This window comes from Phyllostomus discolor, chromosome 6 (genome assembly GCF_004126475.2).
Source record: "Phyllostomus discolor isolate MPI-MPIP mPhyDis1 chromosome 6, mPhyDis1.pri.v3, whole genome shotgun sequence".
Lineage (NCBI taxonomy): Eukaryota > Metazoa > Chordata > Mammalia > Chiroptera > Phyllostomidae > Phyllostomus > Phyllostomus discolor.
This window is the reverse complement of record NC_040908.2, coordinates 27,282,654-27,298,625: the sequence shown is the minus strand read 5'-3', so window position 1 is coordinate 27,298,625 and position 15,972 is coordinate 27,282,654. Positions and strand designations below refer to the sequence as shown.

At 43.5% G+C, this 15,972-nt stretch overlaps 1 protein-coding gene across 2 annotated transcripts in view; it reads right to left on the bottom strand.

The window, feature by feature from the left end:
• Positions 1 to 15,972, bottom strand: part of CAMKMT (calmodulin-lysine N-methyltransferase) — a 342,165-nt gene that overhangs the window by 64,408 nt on the left and 261,785 nt on the right. The gene's annotated exons all lie outside the window — the stretch shown is intronic.

Below are 15,972 nucleotides of genomic sequence, written 5' to 3'. Positions count from 1 at the left end.
GAACTACTGTTTAGACAGAAGACATCCCCCCACGGTGTCCCAGCACAGGTAGAAGCACACTCCCCAGTGCCAGCCCTCTGGGCCCGAGAGAGAAGATGCTCCATCCGCATTGGTTGGAGAGGACGTCTGAAAGTGAGAGAGGTGGAGAAGGTAGGAAAAGCGAGAAAGTAGGAAAGGTGGACCCAGAGAATCAGACCAGAGAGCTCCTGGCAGAAGAAGAACCATGATCTGGATTTTCTCAGAAACAGCACAGCCTTCCCGTAGTAAAAAATAAAGAAGGGAAGGAGGACACAGAGGAGGGGGAAAAGATTTTCATTGCCCCCCCCAAGTAACACCCTCCCACAAACCTTGCTATGCTCAGTTTCCTCTGAGTGGGGTGATCAGCCATCATTTTGATATCACCGTTTTTCCTTTAAAACACAACTGTGGCCCTGGCTGGTGGGAGTGTGGTCCTGTGCACCAGAGGGTTGTGGGTTTGATTCCCAGTCAGAGCAGATACCTAGGTTGTGGGTTCAATCCCCAGTCCGGGAGCATATGGGAGGCAACCAATTGAGGCTTCTCTTTTGCTCCAATGTTTCTGCACACACCCCTTCCTCTTCTTATTAAAAAAAAAGCAATGAAAAAAATGTTCTTGGGTGAGTATACAAAAATTTTTTAAAGGAAGTTGCTGAACTTTACAAAATAAAATAGGACTGTGCTGTGTCTTGAAATGTCATGTAAGAGCAGCAATGTGTCACATGGAGCAGAACAAAGAAGAAAGCATTATAAATCATTGTAATTGTTCCTTATCTCAGCCAGTGAGCCACTTGGCCAATGCAACACACACTTGGTACTCGGCACACCAAAGAGGAGTAAGGAGAGTGTGGCTCCCACCTCCCGAGCTCCCAGTGATTCACGAATCTGATTTCTAAAGCAGCTTCCTGCCTGGGAGTCCAGCTTTATCTCACTTCCAGGTGAGCACTGTGGCTGAATTCAAAATAAATTGAAAGCCTTGTGTTCCATGTGGAGTAGTATATGCCCTGCACATTTGGGAAAGCCTCGCAGGAGAGAAAACCATCTTCGGGAGGTGCGTGCTACATGTGCCAAAGTGATGCCGTACATTCATTAAATGGCCTGGTATTAGGATTCTTACACAACAGGACTTACTTATCAGGGTTGTTTGGCAGATGCACATCCCAGCATTTCAAAATTGCCTTTATTCCAAGAGGTGCTGGCACCCAGAGAGGAGGGGAGGTCAGGATCATCATTCCACTGTTACCTAATGCTGCTGAGTCTCCTCGTTGAAAGAAGAGGGAGAGACACCAGGGATACACACTCGCAGAGGAACGGCCACACGAGGACACACAGAGCAGGCCTTCTGTACACCGAGGGGGAGCCGAACCTGGCAACACCTGGATCTTGGACTTCCGGTCTCCAGACCTGTACATCTCAGAGCTCTCTTTCTTTGGGGTTGGTTACGAGAAAACGACCCTCACTCCCCATTCCTCCTCCTGGCCCCATGTGGCAATGGGGGAAGGAGGAGAGCTGCCTTCTTTCCACAGGAACTGCCGTTAGCAAGTTCCAAAGGGGAAACCACCATTCAGCAAACTGACTTGGTAAATAAGGCAACATGTCGTTGAGGCTCATTGTAAACTGCCTTGAAACAAACCCCTCTCTGCCATTCTATCTGAAAATAAATGGATGATATTCGGATATTCAGATTGCTTTAAAAAAAAATAAGGAAGAGAGTTGGCTGCGAATCTCAGCTGTGCAAAATGACCAGGGCGGTCTCTGTCCTTCCTTCTCCCTGCTCATTATCATGCACAGATGCGAAGGAAACACGACAGTCTGCTCTCCAGAAATGCCTGCTGCTGCACAAACTTGGGCAGCGCCCTGCAACTAATGGGGAAACGGAGACCGAGGCATGTCCTGGCTGTAAACACGGCGGCCGGCCTTGCTGCGTCAGGGCCCTATGCAAATGGCTCCAACCAACTTGTATGATTATCTTCAGCACCTTTTCATATTTTTTTAAAGAAATTAATTTGATTTCATTTTCTTGCCCCAGTTTTTCAAATAGTCATTAAAAATTAAACAACACTGGGAAAAGCCTTTTGTGATTATAGCCTCATTCTTCTGCAACAAGCAGGATCTATAAATTTACGTACCATTGTAGATGTAAATTACAAAATTTATATTCAACTATATTAAAACATCTATTCCAAAAATGATTACCAGTTGTGAAAAGCGGACAGGCTTATCACTTGCTGTCAGTTGTTCATGTCTAGTTAGGCAATAATGTGCTAAAACTGCTCTTTTGTTTTGTGTAAGAATTTTGGCAATAGAAGAAATGAACACTCAGTTAATAAAAACTCAGGCTGTTCCGTGCTTTGATGGAGGAAGCAGCTGCCTGTTTTCATTTGCTGCAGAGCAGCAAAACCCATCAATATAATAAGCAGCTTAGATGCATCCATCCACAGCATCTGTAAGGATATAGGGCTATTCGCTCAAAACCAATCCCTGGTTTAATTTTAACAAAGATATGTATGACATATTTGAAAATGCATTACAATAGGTTTTGAAACAGGAACAATTTCTCTTTCTTTTAAACACTTTTTACAGATTTGAAAGGTCAGTGTATACGTAGCTGAATGACGGTGATGAGAAAAAGCGGTCCAAACGGTGAGGCCGTCCTAAAACAAGAGCCATGAAGACAGCAAATCAAGAGGCAGGTATCGGGGTCCTTTCAAAATGGAAGTACTTCATTGGAATGTGACTTCATTCCGTTGCTCATTCAAACAAATATTTATTGAATCATTACTACATACTGACTCGGGCTACACACCGAAGCCGCATTTCCTACTCTCAGTGAGTTCACTCTTTGGGGGAAAGGATGGACACAAAATGGTAAGTGGCACACGGTAGTAAGCGCAGTGATACAGACACACAGTTTTCTATTGCCTTTTTGTTTTTCTAAATTCAAACAGCCACAGAACAGAGTGGAAACTAACATAAAAATTAAAAATCAAATACTGTCTCCTCTATTATACACACACATCATTAGATGCACAGATGCATTAGATGTGCGTACTTGAAGAAAAGACAATCTGAATTTAAAAACTGCATTGTATTTAAACACATGTCCAATTGTTTACTAGTGTGGCCAAGAATTGCTGCACTTTGGAGAGAAAGTTTTATGAGTTTAAGTTTTTTTTGGACATCCTCTAACTTTAAAGGGGCCAGTAGATACTTTTACATGGTCACGAAAGCACCACACAGCAAGCCTAATAGAAAACACGAACTTTAAAGCACTTACAATGTCATACCGTAAGCTTTGTCTAGTAAACATACCAAGAGATTATTTTTGCTTTATTTTATACCAAGTGATAGTCTAAAAAGTCAAATAATTCTAAATCCTCCTTTTTCTGATTTAGTATCAAACGAGTGAGCGTTTCAGTATGACCCTATAGGGACCTATAGGTCTGATGATGATGTTTGCAAATGCGGGGTGAGCCACCAGCTACTCAGATATCTACTTGAAATGAGCATTTATTTGCAGAAACACTGAGAAAATGCTCCCCAAAATGCAGAGCTGTGGGCTTTCTTATTTAAACATGTTTACTGTAAAGCACATGCACCTGGGTTTTAAAAAGAAACTCTTTACTTGGGAATAATTCTAGATTTACAGAAACGTAAAATGTGGCAGAGATAGCACAGAAAGCCACGGGATGACCTTCACCCAGTTTCTCTCATTGTCAATATCTTACATTTGCCAAAACCAAGAAACTGACATTGGTACATTAACATGAACCGTATTCACGGGCTCGTTTCTAAGGGAAGCACTACCCTTCCAGATGAGGGCTAACAATGGTGTCTGTCAGAAAGTCACAGATTAAACCTAAAGGCCAGTCCTAGCATCTATCCTGTCTTTCCTCCCCTAATTCTCTTCCTCCTTGTTAAGTTACTCTAAAGAATTTCCCATTAGACTTAACAGTTAAAACAGGATGTAAAATGTATATACCTCAGGGTTTAAAAAAAACACTGACCCCATCAAGAGATTTGTGTAGCCAAGTGAAGACTTGGTCCCCCATTCCACTGTTGAACAGGTAGAAGACTACTTCCAGCCATCATTCACATAGAAATTCTGATTGTCTCTATTCAATTAATGCTTTCATACCACCGTGTGATGTGGGCCTTATAACCAGTCTGCAGCGGTATAAGTTAAGAACCACAAAGAAGTCAGAGATCATTATTCTTCACCCATTTGGAATATTTGCAAAGTACTAACTATGCACCCTCTTCTTTCTGTGCATGCTTTCTTCCTTCCTCTATTCTACCACTTAATGGCTGGACACAATGCTTCCAGAATCCTGCAAAGATCCATGGCCTGTGTGCTGGTTAATGGTGGTCTCTCCAACAGCAAGTTGGAAAAGATGACTTCGGGGTGTTTCCTTCTAGCTGCAGCTGGTGGAGGGTATGGACTGAGCTGTGTACTCCCAAATTCCTGTGTTGAAACCCTCACCCCTCAATGTGACTGTATTTAGAGATGGGACCTATAAAGAGGTAATGAAGGTTAAATGAGGTCATAAGGGTGGGGCCCCGATATGACAGAATTAGTGTCCTTATAAGAGACTCCAGAAAGTAACCGACACCCTTCATCCAACATGGGCATCGCAAAAAAGAGCTCATGGGGCACACAGCGAAATGGTGGCCACCGCAAGGCAGAGAGGGAAACCTCAACAGAAACCTATTGTGCTGCTAGCCTAATCTTGGACTTGAAGCCTCCAGAACTGTGAGAAAATAAATGTCTGTTGTTGAAGCCACCCAGTCCATGGCTTTTCATTAAGGCAGCCCGAGAAGAGCAAGACAGTGGTCAACCCTTGGTACCTGGTGTCTGGGTGAACACCCCCTCCCCAGCCCCGATAGAGTCCAAGACCTCCCTGCCTAAAATGTAGACAGGACCCACGGAGCAGACCAGGCACTCTGTCCATTACTTTCTTCCCTTCCTTCCCCTCAGTTTCTCCTCTGTCCATCTTGTCTTGTCTCCTACTTTTCGTTTTAATCTTCACCACAGTATTAGCCCCCTTTCCCATGGAAAAGAATTCAGAATAGAAGAGTGCACATTAATCATACTCTGCCTGATAAAGAAATTTCACTGATAACACCTGCAAGATTTCATAAAGATACTTTGGTCTATGTCTTTATGTTGTCTTTGACCATAAGCTCCTTGAGGGCAGGGAGTGAACTCATCACTCCTCTTGCTTCCCTGTGGCATGTTTACATGGTGCATGTGAGAGCATGTTGAATTCCTGTAGAATGGTAGCAAAACGTTCTAAATCTGGAACTGACGCCAGTTTAAAAGAAAAATGAATCCCTCTTCTTTTGCCAGAGCCATCTGCTGAGCTTTATATGATTTATCTACTCAGGAGCTGATTCTACCTGTAAATGCAATCACAGGTCAATTCTTGTGCGGATAAGTTTCTAATTGCACTCAGTCCACTTTCACTGGCTCTCTTATCTGTATCCACAATCTGCAGAACTGTCAGGACAATTATCACCAGAAGACAGGATAGATGCTCTGGGGAGTAAGTCTGTCCTGGGCCTGAGAGTTACATGCTTACAAGTTTCCAGGCCAACAACAAAGAATCCACTCTCAGCGGGCCATCTTTCTCTAAATCAATCCCTTTGCCTCCTTGCACAGAGTGTATGTCATGGGTGCTGGTGTCTGGGGCTTTTGTGAATATCAATAAGCACGCAGGTCTCTAACCATAGTAGCCTGGAATGAATCCCAGAATGGGCCCTGTAAATAACTTGCGATAGAGAAAATGATTCTCTGCATTGCTTTCTTTCTTTCTTTCTGGGGGGAGGGGTGGGGAGGTAGGAGGAAGCCCTTCTCTTTGCTATAATAAAATTTGTAACCTTAACCCATATAGCAAGTGTTTTCTCTGAGAATCACACTGCTTGAGGAGGGCCTTCCAAATATACTATTTAAACTGAACTATTGCTCTGAACTTGACACCACAATTATCTTTCTGTTGAGAAAAATCCTAGAGCTGTTATATTGTTACTGGCCCTTTCACAGCAGGCCATGTGAGAGTTCTTGAGTTGAGACCAAAGTGCAGGGGCTGAGTTGTTGAGAGTGGAGAAATCACCCTGGTCTCTATGGGCTCATGCTGGACCTCTCCGGGCAGAAAACAGATTTCCTTCTCTCTTCAGCACCAAAGGCTTCATATTACCGTGGACTCCATACTTCCTCCTCCTGGGCCCCACCCTCAATAAATGATGGGGAAAAAAATGGCTTTAGTCCTGGCTGGTGTAGTTCAGTGGACTGAGTGCCGACCTGTGAATCAGAGGGTCGCCTGTTTGATTCCCGGTCAGGGCACATGCCGGGGTTGCCAGGTCCCCTAATGGGGGCACATGAGAGGCAAACACGCATTGATGTTTCTCTCTCTCTCTTTCTCCCTCCCTTCCCCTGTCTCTAAAAATAAATCAATAAAATCTAAAAAAACAAACAAACAAAAATTTAAATGGCTTCAAACCCAGACCATTGTATCTAGGCTGAAATATAGTTTTCTCCTGGTTATGTTGGCCAATAGCACTGAAAGGGTTTTGGCAGAGCAAATACTGTAGGAGAAGTCTAAATTCCATACTATAATTGCCATGAAAACAGTAATCTTTTGGAAGAACATGAAATAGTGTTTACACATCTTGAGACTAACCACTAACTATGTTTCATGGGCACTTCAGAAAAATACCACGTAATGAAGTTAAGACCCAGTGGCTGAGCTTGGGCTGAATCACAGTTCACTAATACCTCACCTTGGTTGGTTCTCTTTTAAAAGTGAGAAACTTGAACAATGGCGTAGAAGAGATATCGTGATTTTAGTTTGCATACTGTGCACTTCACATTCCGGGTCGAAGTCAGTGCTTAAAGACACACATCACACTCACTCCAAGTGCAACATATTCACAGACTCTTCGCCATTAAATTTAAGCCCTTTTGCTTTTAAGTACTTTGGGTTTCTATTTCTCTATAAACAATTTCATAGAAGCATTCACTATCTCCAAATTGCGCCCCGACACACTGCCCGGTGGAAGGGGCTATAGATGCAATCGGCTGCAGCTAAGCTAACATCAGAACCTCTGAATCGAGGCCAGGAAGCAATGTACAGTCTTCGGAAATAGGGACCCCTTTCTCCCGAATTATAGTGATTATGTGCCTTGCTTTATAAAATTGGGCTTCTGTTTGTTTTCAGGGAATTTATCATCTAAATGGTCATTATTCTTACTTACTCAAAATGCCTCCATGTAATTTGTCTTGCAATTAAGAGTTTGTAGCAGATTTCAGCAGTTATTTTGATTACCAGCATTCCAATCATACTAAAAGAGTAATTTCATTTTATCTCGTTGTGTCTAGGGAGGGGAAATCATGTAATATATACAATTTTCACCGTCCCATGGTGTTGAGAAATGTAATTTTCTGTACATTCTCTTCTAAAGAATATTTTCAACATTTCTGGATTGTCTCTGCACTCAGGAACAGGATTGAAATCTCCACTTGGGTATTTATCTGAGGCTGTGATAGCTTAGTCGTCTGCCGCCAAATGCCAAGATAGGGGGAATCTCATCATCCACAGACCAGCTGCATGATGGGCAGTTAATAGATATATCAAACCTTAGGATATATGCTAAGCTGAAGAGATGATTGGTTGGTTGATACACTGATTGATTAGCATAGGGAGAATGGGTTTCTTCTTGACAACCTAAGATTATGCTTCAGCTAAGCTCAAATTGCTTACACCTCTTCTATTGGGTTTAAAATTACAGTCCTGTCATCTAAAATCTCTCTTCAATGAAATTTTTACCATATATAAAAATTAAAGGGAAAAAGAAAGTAGGAGCACTGGATAAGAGTAAATGGAGTAGATACATTTCATGCTACTGTTGTTGATTCCACTAGGAAAAGTTGATATGTAAATCCCCTTTAAAAATGTTACACATTTCATAAACGATTACTGAGTATTATACAGTAACTCAGGGGGAAAAGTTCAGTATGTGAAAGTCAATGAACACTACGCTTTCCAATACATTAGAGTCAGCTCTCTTCTGTATACATAAGAGAATTAAAGCAAACCCCTCCATTAATCAGGCTTGCTTTCTAGGGCACAGAGACCCCATCCTCACACTGTTAATATTTTTAACTGCTGGCACACCTTTCAGGGCACAGGGGAAGAAAGGGCAGATTTATGGAGACTATGGATTACCTTCATTTTTAAAGCAGCTTAACACAAATAGAAACTTCTTTAATTAGCACTAACGATCCTGAAGATAGGCACATGCACACCTTGAAATATTTGATTATCGGGCCTATCTCCCATGCATGAAGAATGGGGTATGCTCTAAAATGAAACCAAACCAAATGAATGAAGGAAGCAACCCAGTTCTATCACACTCCACACTGATGTTTAAGTGCTATTGAAGAAAAAGCATCCAGAGTTTGCACAAAAGGCCTATATTTAGAGAGGTCTACGAATGTCTGTTATTCTCGGCTAACAATAAATTTGGTAAACATAAGCTTGGTTTGTGATATCCTGTTCAAAGATTCGATCTCATCATGCTCTGAATGTTCAGAGACTGGCTACATACAGAGAGGGCCTCGCTCTTTCTCCTTCCTCTCCATCCCCTCCCCCTCCAAAAAAAAAAAAAAAGCTGGTAAGCTTTAATTCAGCACTTTGAAGAACCCCCCTCCTCTGCCTGAGCAAATAAGGATTTGGTTGCGGAATCACACTGGATAAGTGGTTCATTGAGAATGTTAAAATCTGCATTAATAAATAGGACTGGGCTCCTCGGATTTTCCCCCTTCCTATCAGCGATGAGCGGCAGGGGATCAGCTGCGGCTAAAATCCCCAGCTGAACAGCCCACATACAACTCAGTGAGCAGACTTAAAACAAGGCCATTTATTGGCGACTGTTATGCAAACAAAGCGTCCAAGTCTTAGAAACAGATGTCAACTAAAGCATATGCTTACTGTAAACTGGAATTTGATTCTCTTTATAAAAATAGACATAAATGGGCCTTCAGAAAGTAGACTGCCTCTTGTTGTCTCCCGTTGCCGAACTCGATTCAGCCTAAAGCTTTTAAGGAGATGAATAGACTGATATGCAAGGGCAAAAGAATAAAACTTAAAAAAAAAATTAAATTGGAAATAAATGATAACATGCTGGAGCAGTTCCCAGAAGCAATTTTGCAGATTTTTCTCTCAAAACACAAGACAGGAAGTTAAAAGCTCAGTGCAGGTCACCCGTGGCACGCTGAGTTATCATTTCCTGCCACTTAGGGTGGGAAAGCTGCTGCACGTTCAGGTGGCAAGTTTCGTCGCATGTACTTTTTACCCTCCTCTGTCTTCCTTTTCCTCTCCTTTCCCTCTTCTCACATCTTGATGTCTTTTAAATGTCACTTATTTTACATGAGGCCGTTGGTGGGGACATGAGTCAACAGCAATCAGAACCATTATCCCCTGCAGCGAGTCTTGGTCTTAATGCATTGTGACACCTTTGCCGGCCGGCCACCGATTTACCTTTCTGCTTCTTAGGGAATTAAGTGGCATCATGTGAAAATGGTTGTGATATGAACAGCATGGGCATAACTGGTATTAAATTCACCTCTCAGCCTAAGTGAATTTTCCTCACATCTGACTAATCAGAATGAAAGCTTGGGGACCCAGGCTGAGCTGGCCAGCACTTCCCCACCCCTGGGACCGGGGCTATTTTGTTTTATCTCTTTGTACAAGCTGGCAGAAGTTTAAAGTGAAGGGGATAATCCAGTGCTGGTGTCTTTATGAAATAACATCCTTACATGAAGAGGCTTTTAACTGTCTGTCGCTGTCCTCTCAAAAAAAGAGTGTGACAATCTCATTTTGCTGAGCACCCTCCCATGAAAAGCGAAAATAATAGCCGTGGCCGCCATGGCTAGTACTGACCTTACATGATCCATTACCCACTAAACACTTTAAAAGTCAGTTTTACATACACTGCAGGGGGAATGCGGGAGCCCCCACAATCATTTTCACTTTAGTGAATTTGCCATGCATTTGAAGTCCGTTACTTGATATCCCGACACATCCAGCCCGTCTCACAGTGTAACGCGAAAAACCCACAACTGATTAAAAGATGCCAAGCGCAGACACTCTGGAACCCTACTATTTAAGACATCTGCCAGCAGTAATAGCAGCAGTGAAATGGCTTTGCGTGAACTTTCCCTCAAAGTTAAACATAAGAAAAAGAACAATCAAAAACGAAGTCCTTCAAATTTTTAGAAGTGCTTGACATTCCTACAAAAATGTTTTACTAACCACTTAGCAGACATCAGTAGGTGCCAAAGGAAGTGCAGGGAGAGCAATTATCATCCTGCACAGTCAGCCTGATGCTTATTCACAGACCAGAGTGCGCGCATGCCGCCATGCGCCAACTGTGCATGTTGCTGATAATAGAGTAGAGGTACTGCTAAATTGGTACTGAAATAGCACACCTCGTTTACTTCCACCAACTTATTTGTGGAAGGCAATGAAGGCTGGAATATTTTCTCATCACTACAGGAATAACACCGAGTACATTGTTAACATTAAAATTAGTTTTCTAACATGGTGTATGCTATGCATTTAGTTTTCCTTAAATAGGAATGCCCGTGCCTAGAGTAAAACACTACGGGCACGTCTTTCCCCTTGTGGGTGATGCATGGCTTCATTAATGAACCATCTAGAAGCCTGACTGGTAATCAGACTCTTGGCCACTTTGCAGTTCTTCGCTCTGAAATTCAAAGACTGCTTTCCTTCATTTTGGCAATACATTTATTCTTGAGCCCTCTGCTCCCAGACAAGTACACAGAGTGGAAAAAAAATAAGGGGGGGGGGTGGTTGGCAGAGAGTGCGGCAGCGGCCCAATATTAAATACAGCAACTGCCAAATGTTGAACCACGTTTATGAAATTTAATTTTGCAATGTTAGGGTGTTGGGGCAGAGGCAAAGAGAATCACCAAATGAATCCTTACAATAATATCCTTCATTTATTCACCCAATTCACTCCCCCCCCTCTGAAAAAACTGGAGCTTGAGTTTTTGAGTTTATACTTTGATTCTGAACTCCATGATGTGACTCTGACAGCCAGCTCAGAGAAAACCATAATGGTTCATTCAAAAGAGTTTGAGGCATCTGATTCATAAAGGAACGGAAGGAGGATTTTGTTAAGGTTCTGTTTGGGCCAAACCAATTTAAAACCCGGTTTTAAAATTCCTGGAAATTTCAACTTAATATAGAGGCCAGAGGGCCAAAATTCTTAAGAATGATTGAAAAGCAGGATTTGGGGCAAGATAGTTAGATGTAATAAATAAAAGTGAGTAGCGAAGTCTGCCATTTCCCAAAAGCATGAACACAGACTACCGGAGATGCCATTTTTAAGGCTGAGAAGAGACAGGAAGGGGGCCATCGGAAGAAAAACTCAGAAGACACCAGACAAACGTGCACACTCACAGTCTAGCTCACGAGAGGGAAACTGAAACACGAAGCACCAGAGGGGAGCTCGTGAGCTGCTAAGTTACCCATTGAGCAGTGTTGTCTGTTGTTGCCGAGTAAAACCTGGGGGGCGGAGGGAAAAGAACACTGAGGCAATTGGTCTTTAGAATTGGATTATCTACTTCAGAAATGAGACGGGAGTCACGCATCCAACGCAAGTGTTTGGGTAGGCCACCCATCTGAGACCTGCCTGAACTACAGAGTGCGGCACCAAGAGTGGTCACGCTGTTCGCTGATGAGTGAGCGGCCCTGTGATTGCCAGCAGGCTCTGCAGCAGCCCCCGGGAATGCTCAGTTTGGAGAACTGTGTACATGACGATACCTGCACGTCTAGCACAAGACGGGGCACTAACTGCCTACTTGCTCCCTGTTCGGAACATGAAAGGATCAATTCCAAGTGCTGCATCGCAAGTCTGATTTTTCCACGCCTAGTCATTACTAAGTCATTGCATGTCTTCCAACAAAGTACACGTAAAGATTGTGTGGAGGTTTTGTTGTTTCTGGTAGTGGATTTTCCTGAGACCCAGCAACCCTTCTGGGTAAAGAGCACAGTTAGTTCAGGATCCAATACATGGAATTTCTATCTTCAAGGCACCTGGCTACTCTGGACAGCTCCCCGGAGTGCAGACTGCTGAACGGAAGGAAATTTGGGTTTAATTTGCCCACAGGAGCTTAGGTCCAAGAGCTGAAGACAATCTTCTGCCCAGGTATCCCTCCTGCTGAAAGTGCACAAGCTGGTCTGTTTCTTATTGAACTGCACTTTGGTGTGTGTGTTGGGGGGGGCGGGTAGGGAGGTGGAGAGGGAAGTGAGGGTATTTGCTGACTCTCCTTATCCCAGTTAAAACTCTTGGCACACTCAAAATAAAGTTATGAATCAGCTCATGCTGCCTCTCCATTAATCCTGCCCACTGATCTTAATCATGGAAATGTCACTTCGCTGACTTCATAGCAGCCTTTTTGAAAATAAGACTGGGCTCCATAAATCGTGCAGGCTTCACTTATTTTGAATGAGACAACTTTGAGGAGGCAGTCTAAGAGATAGAATTCCGTCCAAGATTGTTTTAGGAATCTTAAATGCCAAATCAAATCCTGAGCACAAATGTGAAGGGCCAACCCTGAACACGCCCACTGTCCTCTGATTGGTATGCAGAATCAATAACACTGTAAATAAAACACAGTGCTAAAATTTAGGGGTTTGTTTCCTGCACGTGACTAATATACTAAGAAAAATCCTATGAAGGAAGAAGGCTTGTGAACTAGAAGTGGTAAGATAGAATTATAAAAGCAAAGAAAGAATGACCATTTATTTAGAATCTACTATACATTTGGCACTGTGCCAGGCTGTTTACAAATATTACCCCATCTAATGATCAAAATACCTCACACGTTGGGTTTTCTCACACAGATGAGGAAGCTGAGGCTCAGTGAGGTCAGGTGACTAGCCTGACACTCTCTCCTCTCTAAGCCAGGAGGTGGCTGAGCTGGGGGTGGAGCCCAACCCAAGTTCTGAGGCCCACCCAACTGTAGGACGTCTTCTCCAGAGTCAGGAAGGCTGGAGTGGCTGGGCGTGGAAAGCATTCAGGAGGCACAGCTGACAGAACATTCGGACATTACCTTTGGGGGGGGTGCAGGGAAAAGAGGCTCAAGGATGAGTCAGTGGGGGAGGTGCGAGGGGGGGAGTCTGTGGTACATCAACAGCAATGAGGGTGTCAGACTGACAAGCCTGTTTTCAGGATAAAATGACGATGGGCTTGTTTTCGTGCTTGGTGAGTCAAAGGCGTCAGAGGGACATTCTGGAGGATCTACTAGAACTATGGAGCTAGATTCAGTACCAAAGTTAAAGTTAGGATATGCATTTGAGACCCATTTGGGGATTACAATTTAAAATGTGGGATAAATCAGCAAAGAGAAGAGGGAAGGAGGGAGGGGGATTACAATTTAAAATGTGGGATAAATCAGCAAAGAGAAGAGGGAAGGAGGGAGGGGGAGCAGAGAGAGAGAAGAACGAGAGACAGAGACAGAGAGAGAGCAGACTAAGGCTAGACTTTAGAAGAAAAGCTGTGTGACCTCAATGAATCATTTCACTTGTGTGAGCCAGAGTTTGACCATTTATAAAATGAGGACAGTAAACAGATGAATGAATAAACAAAATGTGATGCATATATACAATGGAATATTATTCAGCCTTAAACAGGAAGGAAATTCGGATACACGCTACGATATGGACGAACCTTGCAGACATTATGCTAAGTGAAATACGCCAGCTGTGAAAAAACAAATTCTGTAAGATTCCACTAAGTGCAGTGCTCAGCACAGTCAGGTTCCCAGAGACAGGAAGTAGGAGGGGGCTGCCGGGGTCGGGGGAAGGAGGCAACGGGCAGGGAGTTAGTGCAGAGCCGATGCAGAGTTTCGGTTTCGCACGAGGAACAGAGTCCCAGAGACAGACGGTGGTTGGTGGCTGCCCAACAGCAGGAAGGGACTTGGTGACATGGAGCTGTACACTTAAAAATGACTGCTGTGGTGTATTTTATATTACACATATTTCACTACAATTATAAAGAAATAGGTAAATAAAACACTTTAAATGGGGATAATAATATTCGCTTCCTGGGGTTGATGGGAGGATAAAAGGAGATAATGTTTGAAAAGTGGGTACAATTCTGGCATATGATTTAGTTTAAATGTCAATAAATATTAGTTTCTTTCTTCTCTTCCGTTACCGGAAAGGAAAAAAGAAAGGAAAGAAGAAGGGAAAGAAGTAAGAGAAGGAAAGAGAGAAAAAGTAATAAAACAGGCGAGAAGAAAATCAGAAAAGTGAGATGTCATGGAAGTCACAAAGGGGCATTTCAGAACAGGGGTAGGCCAACCATACGAAAATGACACAAAGAGGAAGGAAAATGAAGCCCTGGCCAGTGTGGCTCAGTTGGGTGGAGCACCGTCCTGCAAAGTGGAAGGTCTCGGGTTCGATTCCAGCAGGGCACATGGATGGGTTGTGGGTTTGGATTCCCATTTGGGGCACAGAGGAGAGGCAACCAACCAATCGACGTTTCTCTCTTGAATTGGTGCTTCTCTCCCTCTCTCTTCCCCTCCCTCTCCCTCACTTCCCCTCTCTAAGCATGTCCTTAGGTGAGGAGTAAAAGAGAGAGAGAGAGAGTGAGAGAGAGAAACAGAGAGGAAGGGGAGGGGAGGGGAGGGGAGGGGAGGGGAGGGGAGGGGAAGGGAGGGAAGGGAAGGGAAGGGGAGGGGGGGGGAAGGGAAGGGAAGGGAAAAATATTTGGGAATCTGACAATTAAGAATATATCTGTAACTTCTGAAGGAGCTTCATTAGAATGCTGAAGCCAGGAGAAACGTATAAGGGGAATAGGAGGTAATCAGCAGTCACGCAGAGCACACAAGGAACGCAGATGCCTTGTCTAAGAGTTCAGCAGTGGAGCAGGATGGTAGAGCTTTGAGGGGATGTAGAATAAGGGAAGATGCTCACACTCTCATTTGCTGGCTTGCTTTTTTTTTAAATGATGGTAACCCCTGAGTATGTTTGTAAACAGAAGAGAAGAAATTACTGGAGAGGGAGAGGTAAAAGATACAAGAGACAGACAAGAAAGGAGAGAAGGATCAAGACTGCAGGTGGAGGATTAGTTTATGAAAGGACAGAGCCACACCTTACTGGGGATGGGAGAGGAGAGGAGGAGAAGATTGATGGTTGGGGTTTTTCCCCCCTTGTGGGGAAGAAATCATTACACGCCAAGAATGAGAGGCTATTAGCAGGGCAGAGAAACAACAAAGCTGTATAATCAACTCTTAATTATCAGCATTTTGGTTTATCAGCTTCAAATCTTGCTTTCAAGCAAGTTAGCACTTACTCAGCTTAATTACTTGCTTTGTTAGCATTTCAGACTCAATGTAATATAACTTTGTATGCGGCCCTCAGCCCAGCAGGGTAGCATTTTGACACCTGAACACTTAACCACTTCTGTTGTTCTGGGGAAAGATTACAGTAGGGCACTCGGGTGGAGGTCGGGGGCTTCACAGCAGTCTGAGAGGCGAGCAGTTAAGCTTTCCAGGTGTTGCCGTGCTGCCACTGTGCACAGGCATTACTTTGTTCCCGGTGAAGTGTCGGATCAGATGTATCTGTTTCCTCAATCATTTATTCAACTAACACTTACTAAACGCCAGCCATGGCCAGAGACTGTGCTCTGGGTTTTGCATGCTAAGATGGTCCCTGCGAGTGGTGGAGAAGACAGATGTAAACAGGCCACTGTAACACAGAGGGGGGAGGGGACAACACCAATGTAAATACCGATGTAAATAACCCAGTGAAAGTCACACTGGGCTGCAGAACCGTCTTTGATTCTCCACCTATCCTCCCATCTTAAATAATTCATGTAATAATACATGGACTGTATTTAGTCAAGTCTTACACACAACTCAGC